General features: G+C 48.4%; 1 pseudogene across 1 annotated transcript; it reads left to right on the top strand.

The window, feature by feature from the left end:
• On the top strand, positions 1 to 26498 carry LOC148508032 (uncharacterized; annotated as a pseudogene). Its single transcript, XR_015869631.1, has 6 exons — positions 1 to 78; positions 2358 to 2752; positions 4317 to 4487; positions 5471 to 5617; positions 8774 to 8840; positions 24087 to 26498. The product of XR_015869631.1 is annotated as an uncharacterized LOC148508032 (transcript).
• The last annotated feature ends 26 nt before the right edge of the window (positions 26499 to 26524 follow it).

The raw sequence follows: 26524 nt of genomic DNA, 5'->3' as shown, positions 1-26524 counted from the left end.
CACCACGTGACTAGTGTAGAGATCACATGACACAGAATACAGGCCTGCCCCTGATGCTGCTGCTGGGATCCCTTCCAGGTCAGTGTGGAGCTAAAGTGCTATTACTATCCTGTATTCCTAAATGCAATCTGCAGCCAACTGGAATGCTGGGAGTTTGTCCTGGAGAACCAATCACCTATAAGCTGAGGTGTGTGTTGCACATCCGCTATTATTTATTTATTGACCCTGCAGCACTGTACATTTGGGAACAAACTAGGGATGAACATTGGGAGCCGATGGTTACTAACTATACCGATGTTCCCGATTCAATGGAAGTACTTTATCCCATCGAGTTGCGGATACTCGATGGTTGCCAGCCATCGGAAGCAGCTTTCCGAAGCCCATCAAATGGCTAACTGCTTCTTTGCAGCTGCGGACACCGGGTAGTGATGTCCGCAGCTCAGCTAATGTGCGCAGCACTGTATGCTTTTGCACATGCGCATGGTCAGGTCCGGCGCTAGGTGTCTTAGCACCCTGCGCCGTCCCGTGTTCCCCACGCCCCTTCCCTCACTGCGCCCTCCCCTTGTGCTTACATTATTCACAACAACCGTCAGGGTGGAGTGCGGGACTTTCCTACTGCCGACGCCCCTGTGCGACCGCACAGCCCACCGGAACATACCTGGAGCCGGCCCTGCGCATGGTAATACCATCAATGGGTATACCATCGAATGGATATGATGTTGGATTTGATATCGGAAGCCCGGCAACAATTCGATGCTGGGCATTCAATGTCCATCCTTAGAACAAGCCCAGTAACAAATATTGTAATCTTACACCTGGCACATTGTGTTTACCAGGCAGGGGCGTATCTATAATGGGTGCGGGGAACACGGGCCCCTGGTCCAGGAGGGCCCCGCACTGCACACCCTGCACCCATAATATTACTTACCTCTCCGGAGTCCCACATCGGTGCGGGGGTCCGGCGCTGTAAAACGACCACGGTGGCCATTTTCCCGTTGTTTGCGCATGCACAGTACAGGGAAAATGGCCACCGCATACAGTATAGATTCTGGGCACACTCTAGTGCCCAGAGTCTATAACTCCGGCGCTGGCCGCGCACAGATCAGTGCGCAGCCGTGCGGAGAGGATGGGGCCTGTGTCGGAGACTGCACACGGGCCCCCTCCTCTCTAGAAACGCCCGTTACCAGGTATCGTCTCACTGGGTCATATAAGGATCACCAAGCACCTGGCGCGCGTGTGCTCAGTATAAAGTGTGTTGCCCTTTTAATTTTATTATACTTTTTTTTTTTTTATTCCAGAAAATTACGCTTATAAATTAAAAAAATTACGCTTCTAGAATACTGTAGCTCAGGGGTAGGTAACCTGTGACACTACAGCTGCTGTGGAACTACACATTCCAGCATGTCCTGTCACAGTTATTGTTGTTAGTGCATGCTAAAACTGTGGCAGGGCATGCTGGGAGGTGTAGTTTCACAGCAGTGCCACAGGTTACCTATTTTATTCTATTCCTGTTGTTTCTGCAGCACTTCTCATTTTTCTCTCTCTGTTGTCCGTCCGCCTCCTCTGTCTCTATTTCACCTTCCTGTCATGAAAGTCGTCTTCTAAAACGTTTCGCACCAATCTGCGCACTGTAGCCCCCTCTGCTACCGGACCGGAGAACGTTTTGTTCTGTTCATCAGACCTTAATTCCGCATCAGGGTTATCAGACCAAGTACAGACCATGGGGGTAAATTTATTAAGCTGCTGCTCCCAATGCCACCGCGGTTTCGGCTGCTGGATTTAAAAGGACATTAATAATAAATACAAAAGCAATGGTGCTTTGTATTTAATATTAATGTCCCCTTAAGTCCAGCGACTGCTGAAGACATGGCAGCATTAAAAAGTGCCGCCTCTTAATACATTTACCCCCATGTGTTACATATTTGCCCATGTTCATTAAATACTTGGAATTGAGCTCACAATAGCATTCCTATAGTAAAGAACATGGACGAGCTGTAGGAGGATTAGGGGTATATTTACTAAAGTGTGGGTATTTAGAAATGGAGATGTTGCCCATAGCAACCAATCAGATTCTACTTATCATTTATCTAGCACCTTCTAGAAGATAATAGCTAGACTGTGATTGGTTACTATAAGCAACATCACTTATAAAACTCCGCACTTTAGTAAATACACTAGACTGAGCATCTTGTCTGATTTTATTCTCACTCACTTCTGTTTAGTCCATATATGGGAGAGAAAAGAGAATCCTCTACCTCCTGAACTTCGGGAGGAGAGTATAGACATTTTTAAAACGAGTGACTCGTGAACGCAACATAGTACTATGTTAAACGTGTATTTTGTTGTCTACCTTCCAGAATTAGAAGCCACAAAAAAAAAAAAAATGCCAAAGTGTATCGTCGGTTATTGCCGCAATTACGCCGGAATGAGGAAGAATATTGCTAACGTCAGTCTGCATGTTTTTCCAACCACGGTGGACAGAATCAAATCCTGGCTGAGATCCATTAAGCAAAGCGGACAAGTGTTCGAGAACCTCGAAGAGATGGCCGCCAAAATACACCAGGGCAAAAAAGACGACTCGTATAGAGTTTGCTCCCAACATTTTTCAAAACACTGCTACGTGTTCTGTGGAGGAAAAAAGATCTTAAAGAAGGATGCTGTTCCGACAGTCTTCTCGCAGCGGGGAGATTTATCGGCAAGTGTCAAACAAACACGTGGTAAGAAGGGAAGAGGCCGGATGCTGAGTAAACAGGTGGGTTAGCTGAAGGACTCAAAGTTAAGCTGTTCTCGCAGCATATCTATTGGACTGTATGATGTATAGTCCGATATATCGTCCACAACGCATCGAAGCGACCATCGAATCGTGTGTACCCTGAAAATCAAAAATTTATCGTACGATGAATTGAGTAGTCACATCTTCACATTGGATGTGGTACATATCCAAAGGGAAGATGCGACAGATGATGCGGTGCAGTTACATTATAAATGTAAAGATATATCGCACCGTCGTACAGCGGATCGTGCAGTGTGTACATCGCTGGGTTGCTTAACCGTCCAATTTTGTACCCAACTTTAGAACTATTGTTTTGTAGTGCAGTAGTTTACTGTATAAGTAGCTAGTTTTTACATCACTGACGCTGGTGGAAAGATTTAGACCAATTGTCATTACATGTCATCGTGATGACATCATTTTTTTTAATCACTTTAATAGTATCTGGTACCATGTTTACGAGACTTGTTCTTTATCGACTTTTTTCCATCATGCTCACAAAAGCGCCCCTTTAAATTACCGGGCACAATAATAAAGATCTAGTGCACCGTGCATGTGTCTCCCTCTTGTTGTATACAGTGTAGAACTTACCTGCCTGAGCCCCAAGATCAATTTTCCATTATGAAATGACTGAATGGGTAGCACATATTTATGAATGATATATGCCAAGGATGTAGTCTGTCCATTTCTGCATGCTGAACATGTGCGGGACCTTTAACATGTCACAAGAAGTTTATCCTGTAGAGAGAGCGATGAGAATGTTATAAATCACAATAAAAGTGTGTGTTCACTTTATTTGAAATTTACTCCTCCGGGTTTGGTATAAAAGTTCTACAAGAAAAAGAGACTGTACAACAGATGTCACAGGCAATAGGTCAACATGGCCTATTTCTGACCCTAATCTTCACCCTAACCCTCCCTCATGGTGCCTAATGCTAACTGTCCCTCCTAGTGCCTAACTCTAAGCCTCCGGTAAGTGCCTAACCGGCCCTCCTAGTGCCTAACCCTAACTGTAAAAAACAAAAAAGTGTTGACATTCTCTACCTGTCAACCTTCATTCATGTCAACCATTTGTGTTTCAACCTTTTGTCCCTGTCGACATATTGCCTGTCTAACATCTAGTGTCTATCTAGACTCTGTCGACCTTTTTTACTGTAGATCTGTTCACTGGAACCCGTTTCCTCCTTTCTAAATAATGGTGCTTTGGTGAGTGTTTCACCCACTAAGACCCTGCCATCATTCTATTTAGAAGGATCCAGGACCTTTGGCTCTGTTAGGGTTTTCACATTGCAGGAGAGATCTTCAGTTCTGAGGCTTTCTTGCTACTGAGAAAACCAAGCAGCACTAACGCTGATCTGCAGCAATCACAGCTCTTTGTGAGTGTCAGGACCCTGCTAACTACAGCGAATGGTGGAAAGCGAGGGAATTTAGTAGTTCTTAAAGGAGAAAATTCCATTTATTTTGTCTTCATTAAATTAAATTTGCTTTATTTTACAAACCAGCATGACCAGGGTAAATAAGTGTGTGTTTTTTTTTGTACGTCTAGCCAAATAAGCTTCTAAAGAAGAGATCCAATGTATATTTAAAACATCGTTCACAGTCACCGGAAACAAAATGTGCCTACAAATCAAAGTCCCACACAGTAAATGACAGAAAAGAGTTGACAAGGAGAATATTAAATCTCACCCTTGATATCCTCTACCTGCTGACTGGGGAGGTGAGAGGTTCTGGTAGTGTTACAGTGACATTGCTCTTATCTCTATTACTAACACAGGGACCTGACTGGGGAGGTGAGGGAGTCTGGGAGTGTCACAGTGACATCACTCTTATCTCTATTACTAACACAGGGACTTGACTGGGGAGGTGAGGGAGTCTGGGAGTGTCACAGTGACATCGCTCTTATCTCTATTACTAACACGGGGACCTGACTGGGGAGGTGAGGGAGTCTGGGAGTGTCACAGTGACATCGCTCTTATCTCTACTACTAACACAGGGACATGACTGGGGAGGTGAGGGAGTCTGGGAGTGTCACAGTGACATCACTCTTATCTCTATTACTAACACAGGGACCTGACTGGGGAGGTGAGGGAGTCTGGGAGTGTCACAATGACATCACTCTTATCTCTATTACTAACACAGGGACCTGACTGGGGAGGTGAGGGAGTCTGGGAGTGTCACAGTGACATCACTATTATCTCTATTACTAACACAGGGACCTGACTGGGGAGGTGAGGGAGTCTGGGAGTGTCACAGTGACATCACTCTTATCTCTATTACTAACACAGGGACCTGACTGGGGAGGTGAGGGAGTCTGGGAGTGTCACAGTGACATCACTCTTATCTCTATTACTAACACGGGGACCTGACTGGGGAGGTGAGGTAGTCTGGGAGTGTCACAGTGACAGCACTATTATATCTATTATTAACACGGGGACCTGACTGGGGGGAGGTGAGGTAGTCTGGGAGTGTCACAGTGACATCACTATTTTCTATAATAATAAAACAAGGATATATAAAGTATTAATATGGGAGATACTGGACACACAGATGTCATTAGATTGTGATATATCAGATGTTAGTTCATAGAGAGCTGCGATTGGGTATGTTCTATACATTAGAGAAGAAGGTTCCAATGATTGGATGTACTTTTGTGCAGGAATAGACATGTGTATGCAGGATTAACTGTCTCTCTATTTTTAGGATTATTCTCTTGTGAAGAAATCTAGCGCTTGTGTCAAACTGAGCCCCACCACGGTGCCTCAACCTCACTCACTGATACATGAGACAGACCATGACCATAAGATCCTGGAACTCGCCAACAAGATCATTCAGCTGCTGACTGGAGAGGTGACTGCTGGGGATGGGACATTATACAGTAACACCAGGGGATGTGTCTGGGTGATGACTGGAGAGGTGACTGCTGGGAATGGGACATTATACAGTAACACCAGTGGCTGTGTCTGGGTGATGACTGGAGTGGTGACTGCTGGGAATGGGACATTATACAGTAACACCAGGAGATGTGTCTGGGTGATGACTGGAGAGGTGACTGCTGGGAATGGGGCATTATACAGTAACACCAGGGGATGTGTCTGGGTGATGACTGGAGAGGTGACTGCTGGGAATGGGACATTATACAGTAACACCAGGGGATGTGTCTGGGTGATGACTGGAGAGGTGACTGCTGGGAATGGGGCATTATACAGTAACACCAGGGGATGTCTGGGTGATGACTGGAGAGGTGACTGCTGGGAATGGGGCATTATACAGTAACACCAGGAGATGTGTCTGGGTGATGACTGGAGAGGTGACTGCTGGGAATGGGGCATTATACAGTAACACCAGGGGATGTGTCTGGGTGATGACTGGAGAGGTGACTGCTGGGAATGGGGCATTATACAGTAACACCAGGAGATGTGTCTGGGTGATGACTGGAGAGGTGACTGCTGGGAATGGGACATTATACAGTAACACCAGGAGATGTGTCTGGGTGATGACTGGAGAGGTGACTGCTGGGAATGGGACATTATACAGTAACACCAGGGGATGTGTCTGGGTGATGACTGGAGAGGTGACTGCTGGGAATGGGACATTATACAGTAACACCAGGAGATGTGTCTGGGTGATGACTGGAGAGGTGACTGCTGGGAATGGGGCATTATACAGTAACACCAGGGGATGTGTCTGGGTGATGACTGGAGAGGTGACTGCTGGGAATGGGACATTATACAGTAACACCAGGGGATGTGTCTGGGTGATGACTGGAGAGGTGACTGCTGGGAATGGGGCATTATACAGTAACACCAGGGGATGTGTCTGGGTGATGACTGGAGAGGTGACTGCTGGGAATGGGGCATTATACAGTAACACCAGGGGATGTGTCTGGGTGATGACTGGAGAGGTGACTGCTGGGAATGGGGCATTATACAGTAACACCAGGGGATGTGTCTGGGTGATGACTGGAGAGGTGACTGCTGGGAATGGGGCATTATACAGTAACACCAGGGGATGTGTCTGGGTGATGACTGGAGAGGTGACTGCTGGGAATGGGACATTATACAGTAACACCAGTGGCTGTGTCTGGGTGATGACTGGAGTGGTGACTGCTGGGAATGGGACATTATACAGTAACACCAGGAGATGTGTCTGGGTGATGACTGGAGAGGTGACTGCTGGGAATGGGACATTATACAGTAACACCAGGAGATGTGTCTGGGTGATGACTGGAGAGGTGACTGCTGGGAATGGGGCATTATACAGTAACACCAGGGGATGTGTCTGGGTGATGACTGGAGAGGTGACTGCTGGGAATGGGACATTATACAGTAACACCAGGGGATGTGTCTGGGTGATGACTGGAGAGGTGACTGCTGGGAATGGGGCATTATACAGTAACACCAGGGGATGTCTGGGTGATGACTGGAGAGGTGACTGCTGGGAATGGGGCATTATACAGTAACACCAGGGGATGTGTCTGGGTGATGACTGGAGAGGTGACTGCTGGGAATGGGGCATTATACAGTAACACCAGGGGATGTGTCTGGGTGATGACTGGAGAGGTGACTGCTGGGAATGGGGCATTATACAGTAACACCAGGAGATGTGTCTGGGTGATGACTGGAGAGGTGACTGCTGGGAATGGGACATTATACAGTAACACCAGGAGATGTGTCTGGGTGATGACTGGAGAGGTGACTGCTGGGAATGGTACATTATACAGTAACACCAGGGGATGTGTCTGGGTGATGACTGGAGAGGTGACTGCTGGGAATGGGACATTATACAGTAACACCAGGGGATGTGTCTGGGTGATGACTGGAGAGGTGACTGCTGGGAATGGGGCATTATACAGTAACACCAGGGGATGTGTCTGGGTGATGACTGGAGAGGTGACTGCTGGGAATGGGGCATTATACAGTAACACCAGGGGATGTGTCTGGGTGATGACTGGAGAGGTGACTGCTGGGAATGGGGCATTATACAGTAACACCAGGGGATGTGTCTGGGTGATGACTGGAGAGGTGACTGCTGGGAATGGGGCATTATACAGTAACACCAGGGGATGTGTCTGGGTGATGACTGGAGAGGTGACTGCTGGGAATGGGGCATTATACAGTAACACCAGGGGATGTGTCTGGGTGATGACTGGAGAGGTGACTGCTGGGAATGGGGCATTATACAGTAACACCAGGGGATGTGTCTGGGTGATGACTGGAGAGGTGACTGCTGGGAATGGGGCATTATACAGTAACACCAGGAGATGTGTCTGGGTGATGACTGGAGAGGTGACTGCTGGGAATGGGACATTATACAGTAACACCAGGAGATGTGTCTGGGTGATGACTGGAGAGGTGACTGCTGGGAATGGTACATTATACAGTAACACCAGGGGATGTGTCTGGGTGATGACTGGAGAGGTGACTGCTGGAAATGGGACATTATACAGTAAAACCAGGAGATGTGTCTGGGTGATGACTGGAGAGGTGACTGCTGGAAATGGGACATTATACAGTAACACCAGGGGATGTGTCTGGGTGATGACTGGAGAGGTGACTGCTGGAAATGGGACATTATACAGTAACACCAGGGGATGTGTCTGGGTGATGACTGGAGAGGTGACTGCTGGGAATGGGACATTATACAGTAACACCAGGGGATGTGTCTGGGTGATGACTGGAGAGGTGACTGCTGGGAATGGTACATTATACAGTAACACCAGGGGATGTGTCTGGGTGATGACTGGAGAGGTGACTGCTGGGAATGGGACATTATACAGTAACACCAGGGGATGTGTCTGGGTGATGACTGGAGAGGTGACTGCTGGGAATGGGACATTATACAGTAACACCAGGGGATGTGTCTGGGTGATGACTGGAGAGGTGACTGCTGGGAATGGGACATTATGCAGTAACACCAGGGGATGTGTCTGGATGATGACTGTATCATTGTGTGTGTCAGGTTCCTATAAGGTGTCAGGATGTCACTGTCTATCTCTCCATACAGGAGGGGGAGTATATAGAAGAATCCAAAGATCTGATTTTGGAGAATCGGCAGCCATTTATGTCACTAGGTAAGAGGACATTTTATTGAAATATTGTGAGGACACAGGGGTAATTAACTGGGTAGAGGGGTGAATTTGTGCATTGTCTAAGGTGCTAAATCAGGATCCAACACAGCTTTTAGGTAAATAAACGATAATGGTGCTTTAATTTCAGCATATTCAGGTGCAAGACAAATGAACAGAAAACAATAAATGCCTAGCCCCTTTTTAGGGCAACTAACTCATTTCTTCGCCCTAACTATGATTGTACAGCTATCTGCAAACACAGTCTCTCAGAGTCAAAGTCCCAGTCCTGTCTCTGACAGGTATTCTCACAGGCTCCGGCCTGCTCAGGTTCAGGCTCCTGGCCTGCTTGCAGTCTCACAATCTGTTTCCATCAGAGTAACAGTCTTTCGGAGTTTTAGGGTTATCCCTACCTCCTGTAGGTCTGAACCCAGCTTCCTAGCCACCAGTGGCTTCCCAGCCCGCACTTATCTCCAACTGTACTCCCACCTGGACTGGACACAAAGACCCCAGCCTGTCCTGACTGCAGAGTCTTGCAGACTCACTCTCTCTCACTACAGCCAGTCCTCCTTGGACTGATTCCGCATGCAGTCTGACTGTAAGTCTGCCTGGTTTGCCCTCACCTGAGCTCTTTCCACAAGGCAGCCTCTAGGTATGGTAAAACTTTGCATTTCTACCCTGTGTGGGCGGATCTCTCCTGCCCCACACAGAATCTGCTGCAGTTGGCACAGGTATCTGAAACCATGCTGACTGCAGTGCGTTCCACAGCTGCTGGAGGGTGCGTGGTAGAGTATCCATAGAGCGAACACAACGATCGAGGTGGTCCCACAGATGCGCAATTGGGTTCAAGTCCGGGAAATTAGGGGGCCAGGGAAGTACTTGGAAGTATTGGTCGTGCTCGTCCAACCACTGTCAGACATTTCTAGCCGTTTGACATGTCGCATTGTCCTGCTGGAAGATCAACCGCCTCAGTGAAGACAATCAGCATGTATGGATGTACGTGCTCTACAAGGATGGATTCATAACAAAATCGGTCGAGGGTGCCTTCCACATGAAAGAGTGGGCCCAGAGAATGCCATGAAAACATTCCCCAGACCATAACACTGCCACCACCAGCTTGTGTTCTTCTAGCAATGGTTGCAGGGTGTTTGTTCTCCGATTGTTTCTCGCCTGACACGCCAACGTCCATCCGTTCAATGAAGCAGAAAATGTGACTCATCGGAGAAGGCAACCCTTCGCCAGTCAGCAGAGGTCCAATTCCGAGATAGGCGTGAAAATTGAAGCCTTTTCCGCCAATGCACCTTCGTTACCATAGGTGCAGTGACCATCCGTTTGCTTTGGAGCCCCATACGTAGCAGGGTTCGCTAAACTGTCGTTTTAGACACATGTCTGGTGGCCCCTAGGTTCATTTTAACGGTGAGCAGCTCCACTGTAGCGTGTCGGTCGGCCCTCACGCACCTTCGTAGCCGACGTTCACCTCTCACGTCAATGGCACATGGTGCTCTGCAGTTTCCACGTTTGTTATTCGCAGTGGTGCCATTTGTCCAGTCACGATACACCTTCACCACAGCATCACGCGAACAGTTCACAGACTGCGCTGTTTCAGAAATACCGCCACCCTTGACCTGAAAGCCAATAATCATCCCTTTTTGCAACTCGAATAAATTGCCCATTTTACCCATGACCGCAACGAGTGATATGTGTGCAGACGGCCTATCGCACACCTTATATACTCACCAAGCCAGCGCACGGCACGTAACGTACATGGAAATTAGTTACAGTCAACATATTCATGTAACCACATATGCCAGAGGTTCCCAAACTCCCCCATTACAGTCCACGTTTTAAGGATATCAATGCTTGAGCACAGGTGACTTAATCAGTACCTCAGTCAATTTTGATTTACCCATCTGGGGTCAAACATGGACAGCCTTAAAACCTGGACTGTAATGGTGGAGTTTGGGAAATGAAAAAGCGGAAAGCTACGTAGTTATTATTATCCCATTGTGCTTTAGAACCAGAAAGAGCTTTTCTTTTGTAACACAATTCTTTGAGAAAAGGATAGGTTCCAAAACTAATGGTTAACAGTCAGCAAAGCCTCCCATGGTGCAAATGACAGCACTGGGGGCCTGATTCAGCTTGGATCGCAATTGCAAACATCAATGCAGCCGAGCGATTTTTATCCAGTGCGCATGCACGGGTTGGTGGTCTTAGAAACCCAGGTGTGTCTTACCATTTGGACACCGTTTAATGGTCGTCCATAAATCTTCCAGTGTGATCACTTCCGCAGTATAAGAGCTCTCTGCGTGTGCAGAGACTCGCGGAATTAGAGACAGGTCAGATCAGTTCCAAGTTGTCGATGGTTGCCGATTTTCCCTATGTGTGTGCTGGTCTGCAATGTGCGCTCACAGTAGAGAAGGCAGCAGTGGGCGTCTCTATGCACGGAAAAGGTTGTGGCTGCATCTCCATATATTAGCAGCTGCGTTCTGGATTTGCAGGTGCAATTGTGATCCAAGCTGAATCAGGCTGCTTTATGCTTTCTGTGGTGATTAACAAGGTTGGAGAACACTTTTTGAGGGATCATACAGAACATCTCCATTTTGAGGGATCTTGCAGAGCATCTCCATTTCCTTGATATTCTTGGGTTGTCTCTAGGGGACTGTCCTCTTCAACACGCACCACAGGTTTTTAGTTGGGTTCAAATCTGCAGATTGAAAGGGGCCACTGCACAGCTTGGATTTTGTGTTTTCTTAACCATTTCGGTGTGGAGTTTAATGTGTGTTTAGGGTCATTATTTTGCTGAGAGGTCCACCAGCTTTCAGCCTTCTGGCAGAGGCAGACAGATTGTGGTGTTATATTACCTGGTACGGAGCAGAATTCATTATTCCAGAAGAGCCCCTGACCACTAGCAGCAAATCGGCCCCAAAGCATCAATGCTCCGGCACCATATTTGAGTAGGTCGACGGGGTCAAAAGGTCAACAGGTACAAAAGATCGACCGTGCCTGAAGGTCGACAGGGTTAAAAAGTTGACATTTACGTAATCATGGGGCTAATTCCAAGGTTGGAGCAAAGTAAAAGTAGCTTTGCACCATGGTAAAACCATGTTGCACTGCAGGTGGGGCAGTACAATGTTGAGAGATCGTACTAAACTACTCTCCCGGAAGGATGTGGGAGACTCACGATTTTTGGGTAGTCCCCTAGACTCCCAGAAGAGTGGATGGATCTCCCGTTCCTAGTGAAGTGCCCAGGATAGGGAGATGATGCCTGGAATCGCGGGTCCCTAGGGAGGGGGCTGGGCTAAAAAGAAGTAAAGAGCCAGCCCCGTCTCTAAAGTGGTCGGAGAAACATTCAGTATGGTAGAGGTTTAGATATGGAAGAGGCCTGCTAAACTCCCATAAAACTAAACATCTGCGTGCATCTGATTAGCCCCCCCCCCCGTTATCTTCGATTTATAGCCCAGGAGCGCTCCATACATTTCCAATACACTTCTGCTACCGTGCATCTAGATCGCGCGTGGTGAGGCTCAGACGCATGTGTAGATAAAAAAGATCGCTCCAATGCGTCTGACATCGCCGGTGCTTCTGATTTAGAATCTGACCCAAAATATGTAGAGAAATTTAGACTTGGGAGGGTGTGTCCAAACTAAAATCTAAATTGTATTTGCCCCACCCCCCTTGCATTGCAACATGGTTTGACCCAGGTGAAAAGTAACTTTTTTCTACATCAGGGTCCATAGGGTATCCACAGGATACCTTGGGGTATAGGCGATGGCGGCAGACATCCAGGCACCACAGAGTTAAAAACTTCTCCATCCTCCCAGGATGCACTGGGGTCCCTCTCCTATACCCCGCCCCCAAGCCTCAGGCACTCAGTTTTCGTCGGTGCCTGGCCGAAGTCGGATGCACTGTACAGAGTGGCGGTCTGCAGGCCCCTGAAGTTCTTCAATGCAGCTGTGGCTGCACATCTAACGAGCAGACAACATGGACAGTCTGTACTGACGTCCATGTCGTCGCTCCTACACCCCGCTGGTACCAGAACGCCGGTACTGATCCGGGGATGCTGGTGGGTGACTGGGGTCACAGCTAGCGGTGGCCCCGGTTCCCCGGACTGTGACCGGATTTATGGGGGTTCAGGTAAGCGGCAAGGTCCCGCGGTGGGTCCCAGCCAAGTAGCACAGTCCTTAGTCCCCAGGCAGGGGGCTCCCTGGGGACTGGCTGCAGTGTGGAACCAGGCTACTGATCCCTGCGCTTTCCACTACCCCCTGGGACAGGACTGGACAGAAACAGTAAATGTCCAGCATCCCAGGGGTTAAATGCATGCCAGGGGAGCGCGCGTTCCCTGCTAAGCAGCCGGCACCTCCCCCGCTGCACATGGCCTCTCCACAAGGTGGTCAGGCATCTGCATGTGCTCCGCCCCAAGACCAGCCCTCCCTCTGCTCGGTGGCCATTTTAATACATGTGGCAAGCGCTGCTGGAAGCTGTTAACGCGGGCATCGTGGTCTGGGTCCCCCTGCATACCTCTCCTCCGGTGCAAGGTCAGTGTATGCAGCGCTGTTTCCTACCAGGCTGAGGTCTGGTCAGTTGATGAAGCGCAGATACTGCAGGGTTTTCAATATTCTGCATTGTATGTGACTTTGTGCTAGCCCTGCTGTCTGTTACTTTCATGTACTGTCAGCTATTTTCCCTATCCCTTTCTTCTTCTCTGCTAACAAGCCCTTGCGGTGCGGTGTTGCAAGGGGGATTTATACCTCACTATACAACTTGTTGTGAAGTGCAGTGGTCACATACAGCTCCGGGTCACACACTCAGTATGTCTGACAGTGAGCACGATTTCCCCATTCCGCCTAAGTGTACTGTATGCAAGGTACCATTGGCAGAGGGTGATGGTAACTCTGATGGATTATGTAAGGCGTGCCTGTGGTTCCCCAGATGGGGGTCTCACAGCACCCCTATGCAGGGGTTTCCTAAACAGTTAATCGTGCCTCAGAGTTTCCCGTTGTTGCCCCCTCAGGTCATCCTTGAACCTGCGTGGGCTAATTCACTGTCTACCTCAGTACAACAGCTGTCAGAGGTGTTCCAGGGTGAGTCGTCTCTGCGGGCGAAGAAGCGTTAGCTGCAACCTCATCAAGATCAGGATGCTGTGACGACAGATGATGGCTCATACGTGCGGTGCGCACGGCCTTGGTTATTGAGGATGGCGCTTCTCCTGTAGCTAAATCAAAATATCAAGGATATTAAAAGTGATGCTACGGTGTTTCCCCTATCTGATCAGCTAGTGGATCATTTAGAGGAGGCGTGGAAAACGCCGGGTAAGCGTTACCAGCCCCCTAGACGGTTTGCGGTGGCATACCCTTTTGCAGTTAATTATTTAGCAAAATGGGATAACCCGCCACAAGTGGATTCACACGTCTAGTAAAGAGTGCTACAATGCCTATGCCCTCTATGTCCTCCTTAAAGGATCCAATGGATCGCAGGGTAGAAATATGTTTGAAAATGATTTGGTCCCTTGCAGGAGGCGTGTCCAGACCGGCTTTGGCCGTGTGCTGAGTGGCAAGAGCTATGGAGCACTGGGCTGATACCTTGGAGGCATCCCTGGACCCAGACTCGTCACCTGAACAGTTGGTGGGTAATTTAAGGGACTCAGCTACCTACATTAATGAGGCAGCTTTAGATATGGGCCTCATGGCGTCCAAGATCTCCTCGGCAGCAGTGGCGGCTCGTCGTATCCTGTAGCTGCGTTCTTGGAAGGTGGATGCTGATTCCAAAAAGGGTTTGGAGGGGTTACCCTTCAATGGAGAAGTGCTGTTTGGCCCTGATCTAGACAAAATTGTGGCTACTTCGGCAGCAGCTAAGTCTGCGTGTCTGTCTTCCACTACTGTCCCATCAGGAGCGGGTTCTTCGTCCTTTCGGCCCTACAGAACGCAGAACAGACCCAGGGTACAGTCCTTTCCTGGGAGGACTGCCGCCAAGAAACCTGCAAAAGCCCAGGACTCAGGCCTGGAGTACCAGATGTCCCACTCCCAAGTCCGATGACAAACCTTAGGCCTGACGGGACGGGCCTCTCTTTGTGGGACCTCAAAGTGGGAGGCCGACTTCTGAAATTCGCCCAGAGCTGGTGTCTGACCACTTCAGACACATGGGTCATAGAAGTGGTCTCTCAGGGGTACGCCCTCTCCTTCCGCAGGAGGCCTCCCAGCCGGTTTTTCACCACGGGCCTTCCGTTCAATCAGGACAAGGCCCGGGAACTCAAGAAGGTAATGCACTCGATGCTCCAGAATGGAGTTATAGTGCCAGTTCCTTTGTCTCAGAAGGGATTGGGGTATTACTCCAATCTTTTTCTGGTGCAGAAACCCAATGGGTCCTACCGACCGATACTCAACCTCAAATCCCTCAACAAATTTCTGAGGGTTCCTCGGTTCAGGATGGAGACCCTGCGTTCCATTATTTTAGCAATGGAACCTGGGGATTTCATGGTGTCGCTGGATATTCAGGATGCTTACCTGCATATCCCTATTGTCCCAGCACACCAGTGCTTCCTCAGATTTGCAGTGGTCAAGGACCACTTCCAGTTTCAGGCTCTGCCCTTCGGTTTGGCTACAGCACCTCGGGTGTTCACCAAGGTTATGGCCATCATGGCAGCCCACCTGCGGTTGCAGGGAGTCCGTCTGTTACCTTATCTGGACGATCTCCTGTTACTGGTGGAGTCCTCAGAGAAACTTCAGCGCCATCTGCAACTAACAGTCTCTGTATTGCAGTCTTTCGGCTGCCTGATAAATTGGAAGAAGTCCTCCCTAGTACCATCACAGAGGATGCTCCATCTAGGAGCTCTGTTGGATTCCCAACATCAGAGGATCTTCGTGACGGGAGGAAACATCTCTGCGTTACAAGCAAAGGTCCGTCTTTGCCTGCAGAGTCGCCGTGTGTATATTCACTCGGCAATGAGGTTACTGGGATCCATGGTATCCATGTTCGACATGGTGGAGTTTGCCCAGTTTTACTCGAGACCTCTGCAGAAGCTGATCCTCTCCAAATGGAATGGGTCGCCCCAAAGGATAAAGACACAGACTATGGTGCTTTCCCCGGAGGTGCGATTATCTCTGGCTTGGTGGCTACAGACGGCTCACCTGAACAAGGGGCGCCCCTTTTGGATCGCAGACTGGGCCCTTCTGACGACGGATGCCAGTCTCCGGGGCTGGGGAGCGGTGATGGGTTCACACTTCTTTCAGGGAAGGTGGACATCTGTAGAAGCTGCTCTTCCAATACACATAGTGGAACTGCGGGCAGTATTCAAGGCTCTCCAGCAAGCACGACAGGTCCTGCAGGGAAAACCTGTGCAGGTACAGTCGGACAACGCCACCACGGTGGCATACATAAACCGCCAAGGAGGGACTCGCAGTCAGGCGGCACTGACAGAGGTGTCCCGCATTCTAGTATGGGCGGAAAAGCATCTCACTGCAATTTCAGCAGTGTTCATACCAGGAGTTCTCCACTGGGAAGCAGACTTTCTCAGCAGTCAAGACGTGCATCCAGGAGATTGGTCTCTTCACCAGGAGGTGTGTCAGCTACTGGTGAACAAGTGGGGCCTTCCACAGATAGATCTGATGGCCTCACGACACGACAACGAACTGTCGATGTTCGGGTCAGGAACAAGAGACGCAAAGGATTGTCTAGAGGACGCTCTGGCGGTCAAGTGGACTTTCCAGTATGCGTACCTCTTCCCTCCGTTCTCCCTTCTTTCTCGAATGATACGCAAATTCAAGCAAGAAGGCGGCATGTTACTGCTGTTCGATCCAGAGTGGCCCAGACTTCACTGGTACACGGATCTTCAGAGTCTCTCACTGGACCCTCCGCTGTTGTTGCCTCAACGTCAGGACCTGCTGTCTCAGGGTCTTTGCCTTCATCTGGACCTGAGTCGGCTGTCTTTGACGGCGTGGCTATTGAGACTGCCCTATTGAGGTCCAGAGGTTTCTCCAGCTCGGTGGTCAACATCATGCTGAGAGCTCGGAAGTTTTCATCTGCCAACATCTACCATAGTGTGGCGGGCTTTCTTCCAGTGGTGTCGCACTAGTGGTTATGCTCCTCAGATGTTCGCCTAGCTTCCCTGAAGGTACAGGTGTCTGCACTTTCAGGGTGGTTTCATCGTAGGATTGCTGCTTCCTGATGTCCGCACCTTCATGCGAAGGGAGCTTCTTATTCAGCCTCTCTTTGTTCCACCTGTGGCACCATGGGATCTGGCTGTGGTCTTGAAGACTCTTCAAGGACTGCCCTTTGAACCACTGGGCTCAGTGGATTTGAAATGGCTAACCATTAAGACTGTATTCCTTCTGGTTATTGCTTCGGCCAGAAGGGTTTCAGAATTGGGAGCTCTCTCATGTAGACCTCCATTTCTAATTTTTCATAGAAACAGGGTTGTGCTGCACACTCGTCCTGGGTATCTTCCAAAGGTGGTATCTAGTTTCCATATCAACAAGGAAATTATTGTACCATAGTTTACTTCACCGGACCTTTCGGTTGGTGAGGCCACCTTGGATGTGGTGCGGGCCTTGAAAATCTATGTGGACCGCACTTCTGTCTACAGGAAGTCAGACTCTTTGTTTGTCCTTTATGGCTTCCATAAAAGAGGTTGGCCTGCCACTAAACAAACATTGGCAGGATGGATTTGACTGGCTATCTCTGACGCTATTGCTCACGAGGGCCTTCCTGTTCCATCTTCTGTTAAGGCTCATTCCACTAGGTCTGTGGGTCCTTCGTGGGCAGCTCGATGTGGCGCCTCAGCTGTTCATCTTTGCGAGGCGGCCACATGGTCATCTGTCCATACTTTCGTACGGTATTATGCTTTTGATACCTACGCCTCTCAGGATGCTTCCTTCGGGCGACGGATTCTCCTCTCAGCACAGGAGCGTCCCCACCCTTGAAGGATACTGCTTTGGGACATCCCCAAGGTATCCTGTGGATACCCTATGGACCCTGATGTAGAAAATATGAGATATGGTAAGAACTTAACTTTGTTATCTCTATTTCTACGAAGTCCATAGGGTTCCACAGGACTCCCGCCCTGTCGCACCTGTACTGCAGATGGGCTGTGGTTCTGGTCACCGGTTTTTCCGTCTCCCTCTGGTGAGACTGGGATTCTTGTGTGTTCCAGACTTTCTTCTCTCTCTCTTTATCCTCCTCCGGCCTATGGCTTGTGACGAAACTGAGTGCCTGAGGCTTGGGGGCGGGGTATAGGAGAGGGACTCCAGTGCATCCTGGGAGGATGGAGAAGTTTTTAACTCTGTGGTGCCTGGATGTCTGCCGCCATCGCCTATACCCCAAGGTATCCTGTGGAACCCTATGGACCGTAGAAATAGAGATAACAAAGGTAAGTTCTTACCATATCTCATATTTTTGCTTTGCTATCAATTTAGAATCAGCCCCTATATGAATTGTTTATTTGATGTTTGTTTTGACACAGGCTGTGACATAAATGCTAAAGCATAGACAATAATGTTATTTATGAAAACTATGCTTGCCATTATTTTATAGAATTTAAATTTTAGTTTTTGAAATTTGATTGTGAATGACTTTTCAAGGAGGGAACTGGGGTTCTTTTCTAGGTCCACTACTTATTACTCACTCGTAAACCTAAAGTATTCACATTTTTGCTGATAACTTAACCCTATTGAATGTTACTATGTCAGATTAATGTTTTATTATGTTAAAGGAGATTTAACATAATTGACGTAGTCGGCAGATAACAGCAGACCATTTTGACAGATGGCATTGCTATAAAAATATATATTTCTTCTTCACGTTCCATAGGGAGACAATGGGTGGTACTTGGAGGACCGGACACAAACAGCAAAGCTATTTTTAATCCCAGGATGCTCCAGACCTTCCCCCTATACCACGTCCACAGCCTGAAGGCAATTCGGTTTCGTTGGTGTCCGGCAGGAGCTGGATCACCGTTAGAACAGTGCTGCTGTTTTTTTTTATTTTAATTTTTAATACAGTCTTCTGGACATCTGCACTGCTGCTCCATCACCCATCCGTGACTCCAGCCCTCGGCCATGTACTCTCGGCAGGGCTCCGGGGTGACCAAGCTAGCAGGGCTCCTCGGACCCCAGACTGCAGCTGGGACTCAAGGGGACAGGTAATGCGGGACCCTCGTCTGTGTGCAGTCTTACCTCCGGTCTTAGGAGACAGACTGGAGGCACTGATGTGGACACCGGTTTGTCCGGGACTCCACTAGACCACCAGGGTATAACCTATACTGGCGCAGGGGACAGCTAAGGCCAGGGACCTGGTGGTTGATGTCAGCATAGGGGGGAAGGCCCTCTCCCTGCGGCCATTCTCCCCCAGCTCAGGGTGGCATTCTACTGCGGTCTTGACGCCCCTGAGCTGCTCCTCCCTCACCCTGCGCCCTCTTAGAGACAGCAGCCATTTTCTGCATCAGGTCTCCGGGAACGTTGGGTCTGGTCTCCCTGTATACCTCTCCCAGGAGTTACACAGCGATATTTCATACCAGTCACCTGCGGTCTGTGTAGTTGAAGTTAGTGCCCACTGCAGTTATATTGTATGCTCTGCATTGTATGTGACTTGTGCTAGCGCTGCTGTGTTTATTTTTCTCAACTGTCATCTTATACCTTTTCCCTTTCTTTCATTATAACCCTGGAATACTGAGGTATAGGGGGTTCACTGTACCTTACATCTACCTGTATTTGTGAGGGCTATCACATACTATATATCTGTGTTGCTCACTACACTGTGCCATATTGTACACATATCTGGGTTGCTCACTGAACTGTGCCAGATTGTGTGCTACATTATGCTTGCAGCTATGCCTAGCAAAGCAAAGAATAACAAGCAGCCTGCTGCTCCCACTCTGGTGTCTTGCAAGTCCTGTTTAGCAGGCTTAGCTTCAGAGGATCTCATTCAGGATGGTCTATGTGTATCTTGTTATACAGCATCTGGCCCATCAGCCCCTGCATCCTCTCCTCAGGACTCCCCCCATGGCTTCTTTTTCTTAGGTGTTGGCAAAAATTGCGGACCACCTGGCGGTCTCTGTGGTAGCTCTCCCTATGGAATGCCACAGCAGGTACTCCCTGCAAATCCTTTGCTTCCCCCATGGGTAGACCTACTTTCTACCTCGGTGCAGAGGCTGGCAGCTGCCTCTACAGCCTTTCAACAAATCCTGCTAAGCGTGCTGTGTTATCTTCCCAGTCCACCCAGTATCAGATTCTGAGTTATCATCTGGGGAGGCAGAAGATGCAGACCTCTCTCTCTCTGACTCTCCCTTGGGGGAGGAGGAGCCGCCATATAAATTGAATATACCTGCACTTGTGAGAGCTGTAAAATCTATTCTTCAAATAGAAAAGGCAGAACCCACTCCTAAGGCAAAAGAGCCACAATTTAAGTGACAGAAGGTAGTTTTGACAGAGTTTCCTTACTCGGATCAGCTATCTGATCATATGTGTGAAGCAAAGAATATGCCAAGTAAAAGGTTTCAGCTGCCTAAACGCTTGATTTCCTTTTATCCTCTTCCAGCTACTGATTGCACTAAATGGGAAGTTCCCCCTGCAGTGGATTCCCATGTGACACGCCTAGTTAAGAAGGCTACCTTACCTATCCATACTGTAACCTCCTTAAAGGAGACTACGGATAGAAGGATTGAAGGTTGCCTGAACTCTTCAGCCTGACGGGGCGAGCCTCTACCTGGGGGCTCCCAGGGTTTGATGCCTACTTCAATTCTCCCAGTTCTGGGCATCAGACCACCTCAGACACCTGGGTAAAAGAAGTGGTCTCCCACGGATACGCCCTCTCATTCCTGAGGCGGCCCCCCCCCAGCAGTTCTTTTGCACAGGACCTCCATCGGGCTCAAGCAAAGTCCTGCTTCACCAGAAGGCCATTGAGTCCTTACTGCTCTTGGGGGTAATAATTCCGGGTCCCCTCATCACAGCGAGGGAAGGGCTATTATTCTACCCTTTTCTTGGTTCAGAAGCCCAACGGATCTCATTGGCCTATCCTCAACCTCAAGTCTCTAAACAAGTTTATCAGGGTGCCCAGGTTTGGTATGGAAACCCTACGCTCTATTGTCCTGGCTATGGAGCCGGGGGACTTTATGGTTTCTCTGGACTTTCAGGACGCTTACCTACATGTACCTATAGCGCCTTCGCATCAGCAGTATCTCCGGTTTGCTGTCCTACAGCAACACTACCAGTTTCAAGCACTGCCTTTTGGGCTTTCTACAGCTCCTCGGGTCTTTACCAAGATCATGGCAATTATGGTGGCCTATCTATGTCGTATGGACTTGGAGGATCTCTTGCTCTTAGCAAGCTCCCCAGAAATACTTCACCGCCATCTACAAGTAACCATTGAATTTCTACAAACACACGGTTGGTTGATCAACTGGAAAAAGACTTCCCTGACCCCTTCTCAAAGAATAGTACATCTGGGAGCCTTCCTGGACTCTCAGGCTCCGAGAATCTTCCTGACAGCAGACAAAATCTCTGTGTTACAGCACCAAGTGCGCAGATTACTCCACAGTTGCCGAGTGTCAATTCACTTTGCAGTGCAGTCCTCAGGATCCATGGTGTTCACCTTCGACATGGTGGAGTTTGCTCAATTTCACTCCAGGCTCCTACAACACCTGATCCTCTCCAGGTGGAACAGGCTGCCCCGTCTGCTCTGATCCCAGATGATGGGCCTCTCTCCGGAGGTTTGCCTGTACCTATCCTGGTGGCTACAGACGTCCCACCTAAACAAGGGTCACCCCTTTTGGATCTTGAACTGGGCACTCCTCACCACGGATGCAAGCCTCCGCGGGTGGGGCACAGTGACCGGCCAGCACTCCTTCCAAGGACGCTGGACTCCAACCTTGGCGACCTTACCAATCACCGTCCTGGAACTTCGAGCCATTTACAAAGCCCTCACTCTGGCTCAGGATATTCTTCAGGCCAGTACAAGTATAGTCTGACAACGCCACGGCAGTGGCCTACGTCAATCACCAAGGAGTCACTCGAAGTTAGTCAGCAAAGGCAGAAGTGTCCTGCATTCTCACATGGGCCGAACACCATCTCCGCAGTGTTCATCCCGGGGATTCTCAATTGGGAGGCGGATTTGCTCATCCATCACGCTGTGCATGCAGGGGAGTGGTCTTTCAATTCAGAAGTCTTTCAGTTCCTGGTGGACAAATGGGGCCTACCGGACGTGGACCTTATGGCCTCAAGACATATCCACAAGCTTCCAGTGTATGTGGGCCAGGACGAGGGACCCAGACGCAGCCTTCATGGTCGCATTATCTGTGAGGTGGGCCTTCATTTGGCGTACCTCTTTCCCCCAGTCTCCCTTCTGCCTTGGGTTCTTCGGAAGTTCAAGCAAGAGGGAGGCACGGTCCTGTTGGAAGCTCTGGTTTGGTCCAGACGCCATTGGTACACTGATCTTCAAAGTCCAGTGATCTAGACCATGCTCAGAGCGCGTTAACCGGCCTCTGCCAGGATTTATCTCAGGGTGTGGCATAGATATTTCCATTGGTGTGCTATTAGAAACTATGACCCTCAGGTTTTTAGGGTTTCTAGAATCCTTGCCTTTATTCAAGCTGGATTGGATCTCGGACTCTGCTTAGCCTCTAGAAAGTGCACGTCTCTGCTCTGTCCATCTGGGTCCAGCGTAGAATTGCCCCTACTGGATGTTTACACCTTCCTGCAAGGTGTTCTACGTATACATCCTCCCTTTGTCCCTCCTGTGGGTCTATTGGATTTGTCAGTGGTGCTCCACGCACTTCAAGAACCTCCATTCTAACCCCTGAATTCAGTAGATATCAAATGGCTCACTGCGAAGACTCTGTTTCTTCTATAGCATCTGCCCATAGGGTATCGGATTTAGGGGTGCTTTCCTGTCGCTCCCCATTTCTAATCTTTCATCTGGACAGGGCTGTTCTTTGAATGCGCCCTGGCTTCTTTCCCAAGGTGGTCTCTCGTTTTCACCTTAATGAGGCAATTGTGGTTCCGGTCTTTCAATCATCAGACCTCTCAGCAGGTGAGACCTATTTGGATGTAGTCCATGCTCTGAAGATCTAAGTGGACCGTACTAGTTCCATCATGAAATTGGACTCCCTCTTTATCCTATATGGATTCCACAAGAAGGGATGGCCAGCTAACAAACAGACTGGCCAGATAGCGCTGCATGACTATCTCACAGGCTTACACGCAGACTGGCCTTCCTGTGCCAGCTACAGTATCTGTTCATTCTACTTGCTCTGTGGGTGGGCCCCTAGTGAGCAGCCCACTGTGGCGCGTCTGCCAAAACTATGCAAGGCGGCCACGTGGTCTTCTGTCCACACCTTTCTTAGGTTCTATGCATTTGATACATTTGCCTCTCAGGATGCTTCATTCGGGCGCCGGGTTCTCCTCTCAGCTGAGGAGCATCCCCACCCTTGAACAACTGCTTTGGTACATCCCCCATTGTCTCTCTCTGGAGCCCTATGGACCTTGAAGAAGAAAAGGAGAGTTATGGTAACACTTACCCTTGTTAACTCTCTCTCTTCGAAGTCCATAGGGCCCACACCTGGCTTCTATAAGTTTCTTCTCTTGGTCACTGTTTCCTTCTCTGTGTGAGAGTGTGTTTCTTCAGTATACCAGTCTTCCTTCTCTCCTATCCTGCTCCTGCCTTGGGCTTGTTAACAAAACTGAGTTGCCTTCAGGCTGTGGGCGGGGTATAGGGGGAAGGACCGGAGCATTCGGGGATAGAAAAAAGCTTTGCTGTTGGTGTCCGGTCCACCTACACCCCATTGTCTCCCTGTGGACCTTATGGACATCGAAGAAAGAGAGTTACCAAGGGTAAGTTTTACCAGGGATGTTGTCTGGAACCTGACGGTCTAAATGCCGACCGCCGGCTTTCAGACTGCTTTATCCCGACTAGGGAAGAATGACAGGCGTCTAAATCTAGACGCCTGTCATTTGCCCGCTCGATCGGGATGCCGGGCGCCGCAGCGGACAGCCGCAAGGGGGGAAAGGGTTAGGTTTAGGGCTCCCGGGAGGGACTTAGGGTTAGGCATTCCCCCTAGAGGTTAAGGTTAGGTTAGGGGGAGAGAGGGTTAGGGTTAGGCATCCCCGGGGGGAGGTTAGGGTTAGGCACCCCTAAGGAGGGTTAGGTTAGTAAATACTTACCTTTACGACGATCGGGATTTCCCCCTTTGTCGGGCAGCCGCTGTCGGGAATACATATTGCACCTGTTTTACCATAACTTTCCTTTTTTTTTTTTTTTTATATACAGATTGCTCCCATGAAAGGAATACATCCCACACCTGGATTTCTTCAGTTTCTGTGGACATGGATACAAATGTTCTTAGTGATTTCCAGCCATCAAACTGCTTTCAAATATCGAATACAACAGACAAGATGGAGAAATCTGAGAATACATCTGCCTTGTGTGAAGAAAATAATTTCACAAACTCTAATGTTTATACACCTACGTATCATGCACAGTATTCATCTATTCATATTAAAGAGGAATCAGTCTCATGTGATGGAGGAGACCTCATAGACACTGACATTTATACACCCACATATCATACACAGTGTACATCTACTCATATTAAGAAAGAATCCGTCTCATGTGAGGAAGGAAACTTCACAGACACTGACATTTATACACCCACAGATCATACACAGTATACATCTACTCATATTAAGGAGCAATCAGTCTCATGTGATGGAGGAGACCTGACACACACTGACATGCATACACCCACATATCATACACCGTATACATCTACTCATATTAAGGAGGAATCAGTCTCATGTGATGGAGGAGACCTGACACACACTGACATATATACACCCACAGATCATACACAGTATACATCTACCCATATTAAGGAGGAATCAGTCTCATGTGAGAAAGGAAACTTCACAGACACTGACATTTATACACCCACAGATCATACACAGTATACATCTACTCATATTAAGGAGCAATCAGTCTCATGTGATGGAGGAGACCTGACACACACTGACATTTATACACCCACATATCATACACAGTATACATCTACTCATATTAAGGAGCAATCAGTCTCATGTGATGGAGGAGACCTGACACACACTGACATGCATACACCCACATATCATACACCGTATACATCTACTCATATTAAGGAGGAATCAGTCTCATGTGATGGAGGAGACCTGACACACACTGACATATATACACCCACAGATCATACACAGTATACATCTACCCATATTAAGGAGGAATCAGTCTCATGTGAGAAAGGAAACTTCACAGACACTGACATTTATACACCCACAGATCATACACAGTATACATCTACTCATATTAAGGAGCAATCAGTCTCATGTGATGGAGGAGACCTGACACACACTGACATTTATACACCCACATATCATACACAGTATACATCTACTCATAGTAAGGATGAATCAGTCTCATGTGATGGAGACCTCACACACACTGACATGTATACACCCACATATCATACACAGTATACATCTACTCATATTAAGGAAGAATCGGTCTCATGTGAGGGAGAAAACATCACAGACACTGACATGTATAACTATAAACCCATATATCATACACTGTGTACATCTACTCATATTAAGCAGGAATCAGTCTCATGTGATGGAGAAAACCTCACACACACTGACATTTATACTCCCACAAATCATGTGCAATATATATATACTCCCTTTAAGTGGGTATTGGATCAAGCAAAGTTGCAAAGTTGCAACATATATCAGGAAACAATATCTCTGAACTGTTACCATGTCGTGAATGTCAGACATGCTTTATTTATTGCTTGTGGCAAGCGTAGAAATGGGAAACGGGTTTTTGTGATGTCTACTTTTTTCCCTCCATATGTATAGCAGATGCAAGTTGTGGAAAAGCAGATTTTGACATGCAGAGCAAGTATGTGTCATTGGACATGACAGCAGCTGGAGATCACCCTGAACCAGAGACTACCAGCGTGGCAGTTCAACCACAACAAAGCTCATCTGCTTGATCAAACATCGATAAACCACCAAGAAGATGTGATGAGGAGTGCGCAAAAATAACATTCAGTGTACCTCAAAGGGTCCAAGCGCTAAAGTCAAAGACTAACAGGTGTGAACAGAAGTCTAGTATAGGATAAAAGACTTTTACAAGAAACAGGTATACAAAACACAAAAGCATTGTGATATTGACAGCAGTCCAAGTGTATTGAGTCAAGAGACTGTTGCTGAGGCCTACACTACTAAAAAAGTGGACTTTGTTCAAGTTTCTAAGGAGGCCAAACTCAAGTTGCTTGATATTATAATGTTCTTATGTGAAACTAACCCCACCATTTTTACAGGTTGCTCAGAGACTTGAGTTGGGGATGGGGGGTTTAAAAGTGGAGTGTGCTACGATGCAGTCTCCAGCAAAATGGTTCTTCTGGCGAAACCTCATTCCTTAACCAAGATGGCCATCGACAGGGTATCTGCACATTTGGAACCGGCTGTCCCCTTCTTAGCAGTGTGAGACCCGCTATATACCACTGTTCCAGTGCCTTCACCGCTAACTGGATAAAACAGTGATTCACTGGCTGGTGATCTGTTCCGCAATCATTCAATGCAGATCTGTGTAACAGTGAGTACGGCTGTACATGCACTATTGTATAATAAATCTACACAGCCTGGTTAAGACACCCGCGTGGTCATTGCTAGATA

Source organism: Taudactylus pleione, unplaced genomic scaffold (assembly GCF_031769625.1).
Source record: "Taudactylus pleione unplaced genomic scaffold, aTauple2 ptg000377l, whole genome shotgun sequence".
Taxonomy (NCBI): Eukaryota; Metazoa; Chordata; class Amphibia; order Anura; family Myobatrachidae; genus Taudactylus; species Taudactylus pleione.
The sequence above is the reverse complement of the archived record's forward strand: the minus strand, read 5'-3'. Positions and strand labels throughout refer to the sequence as shown.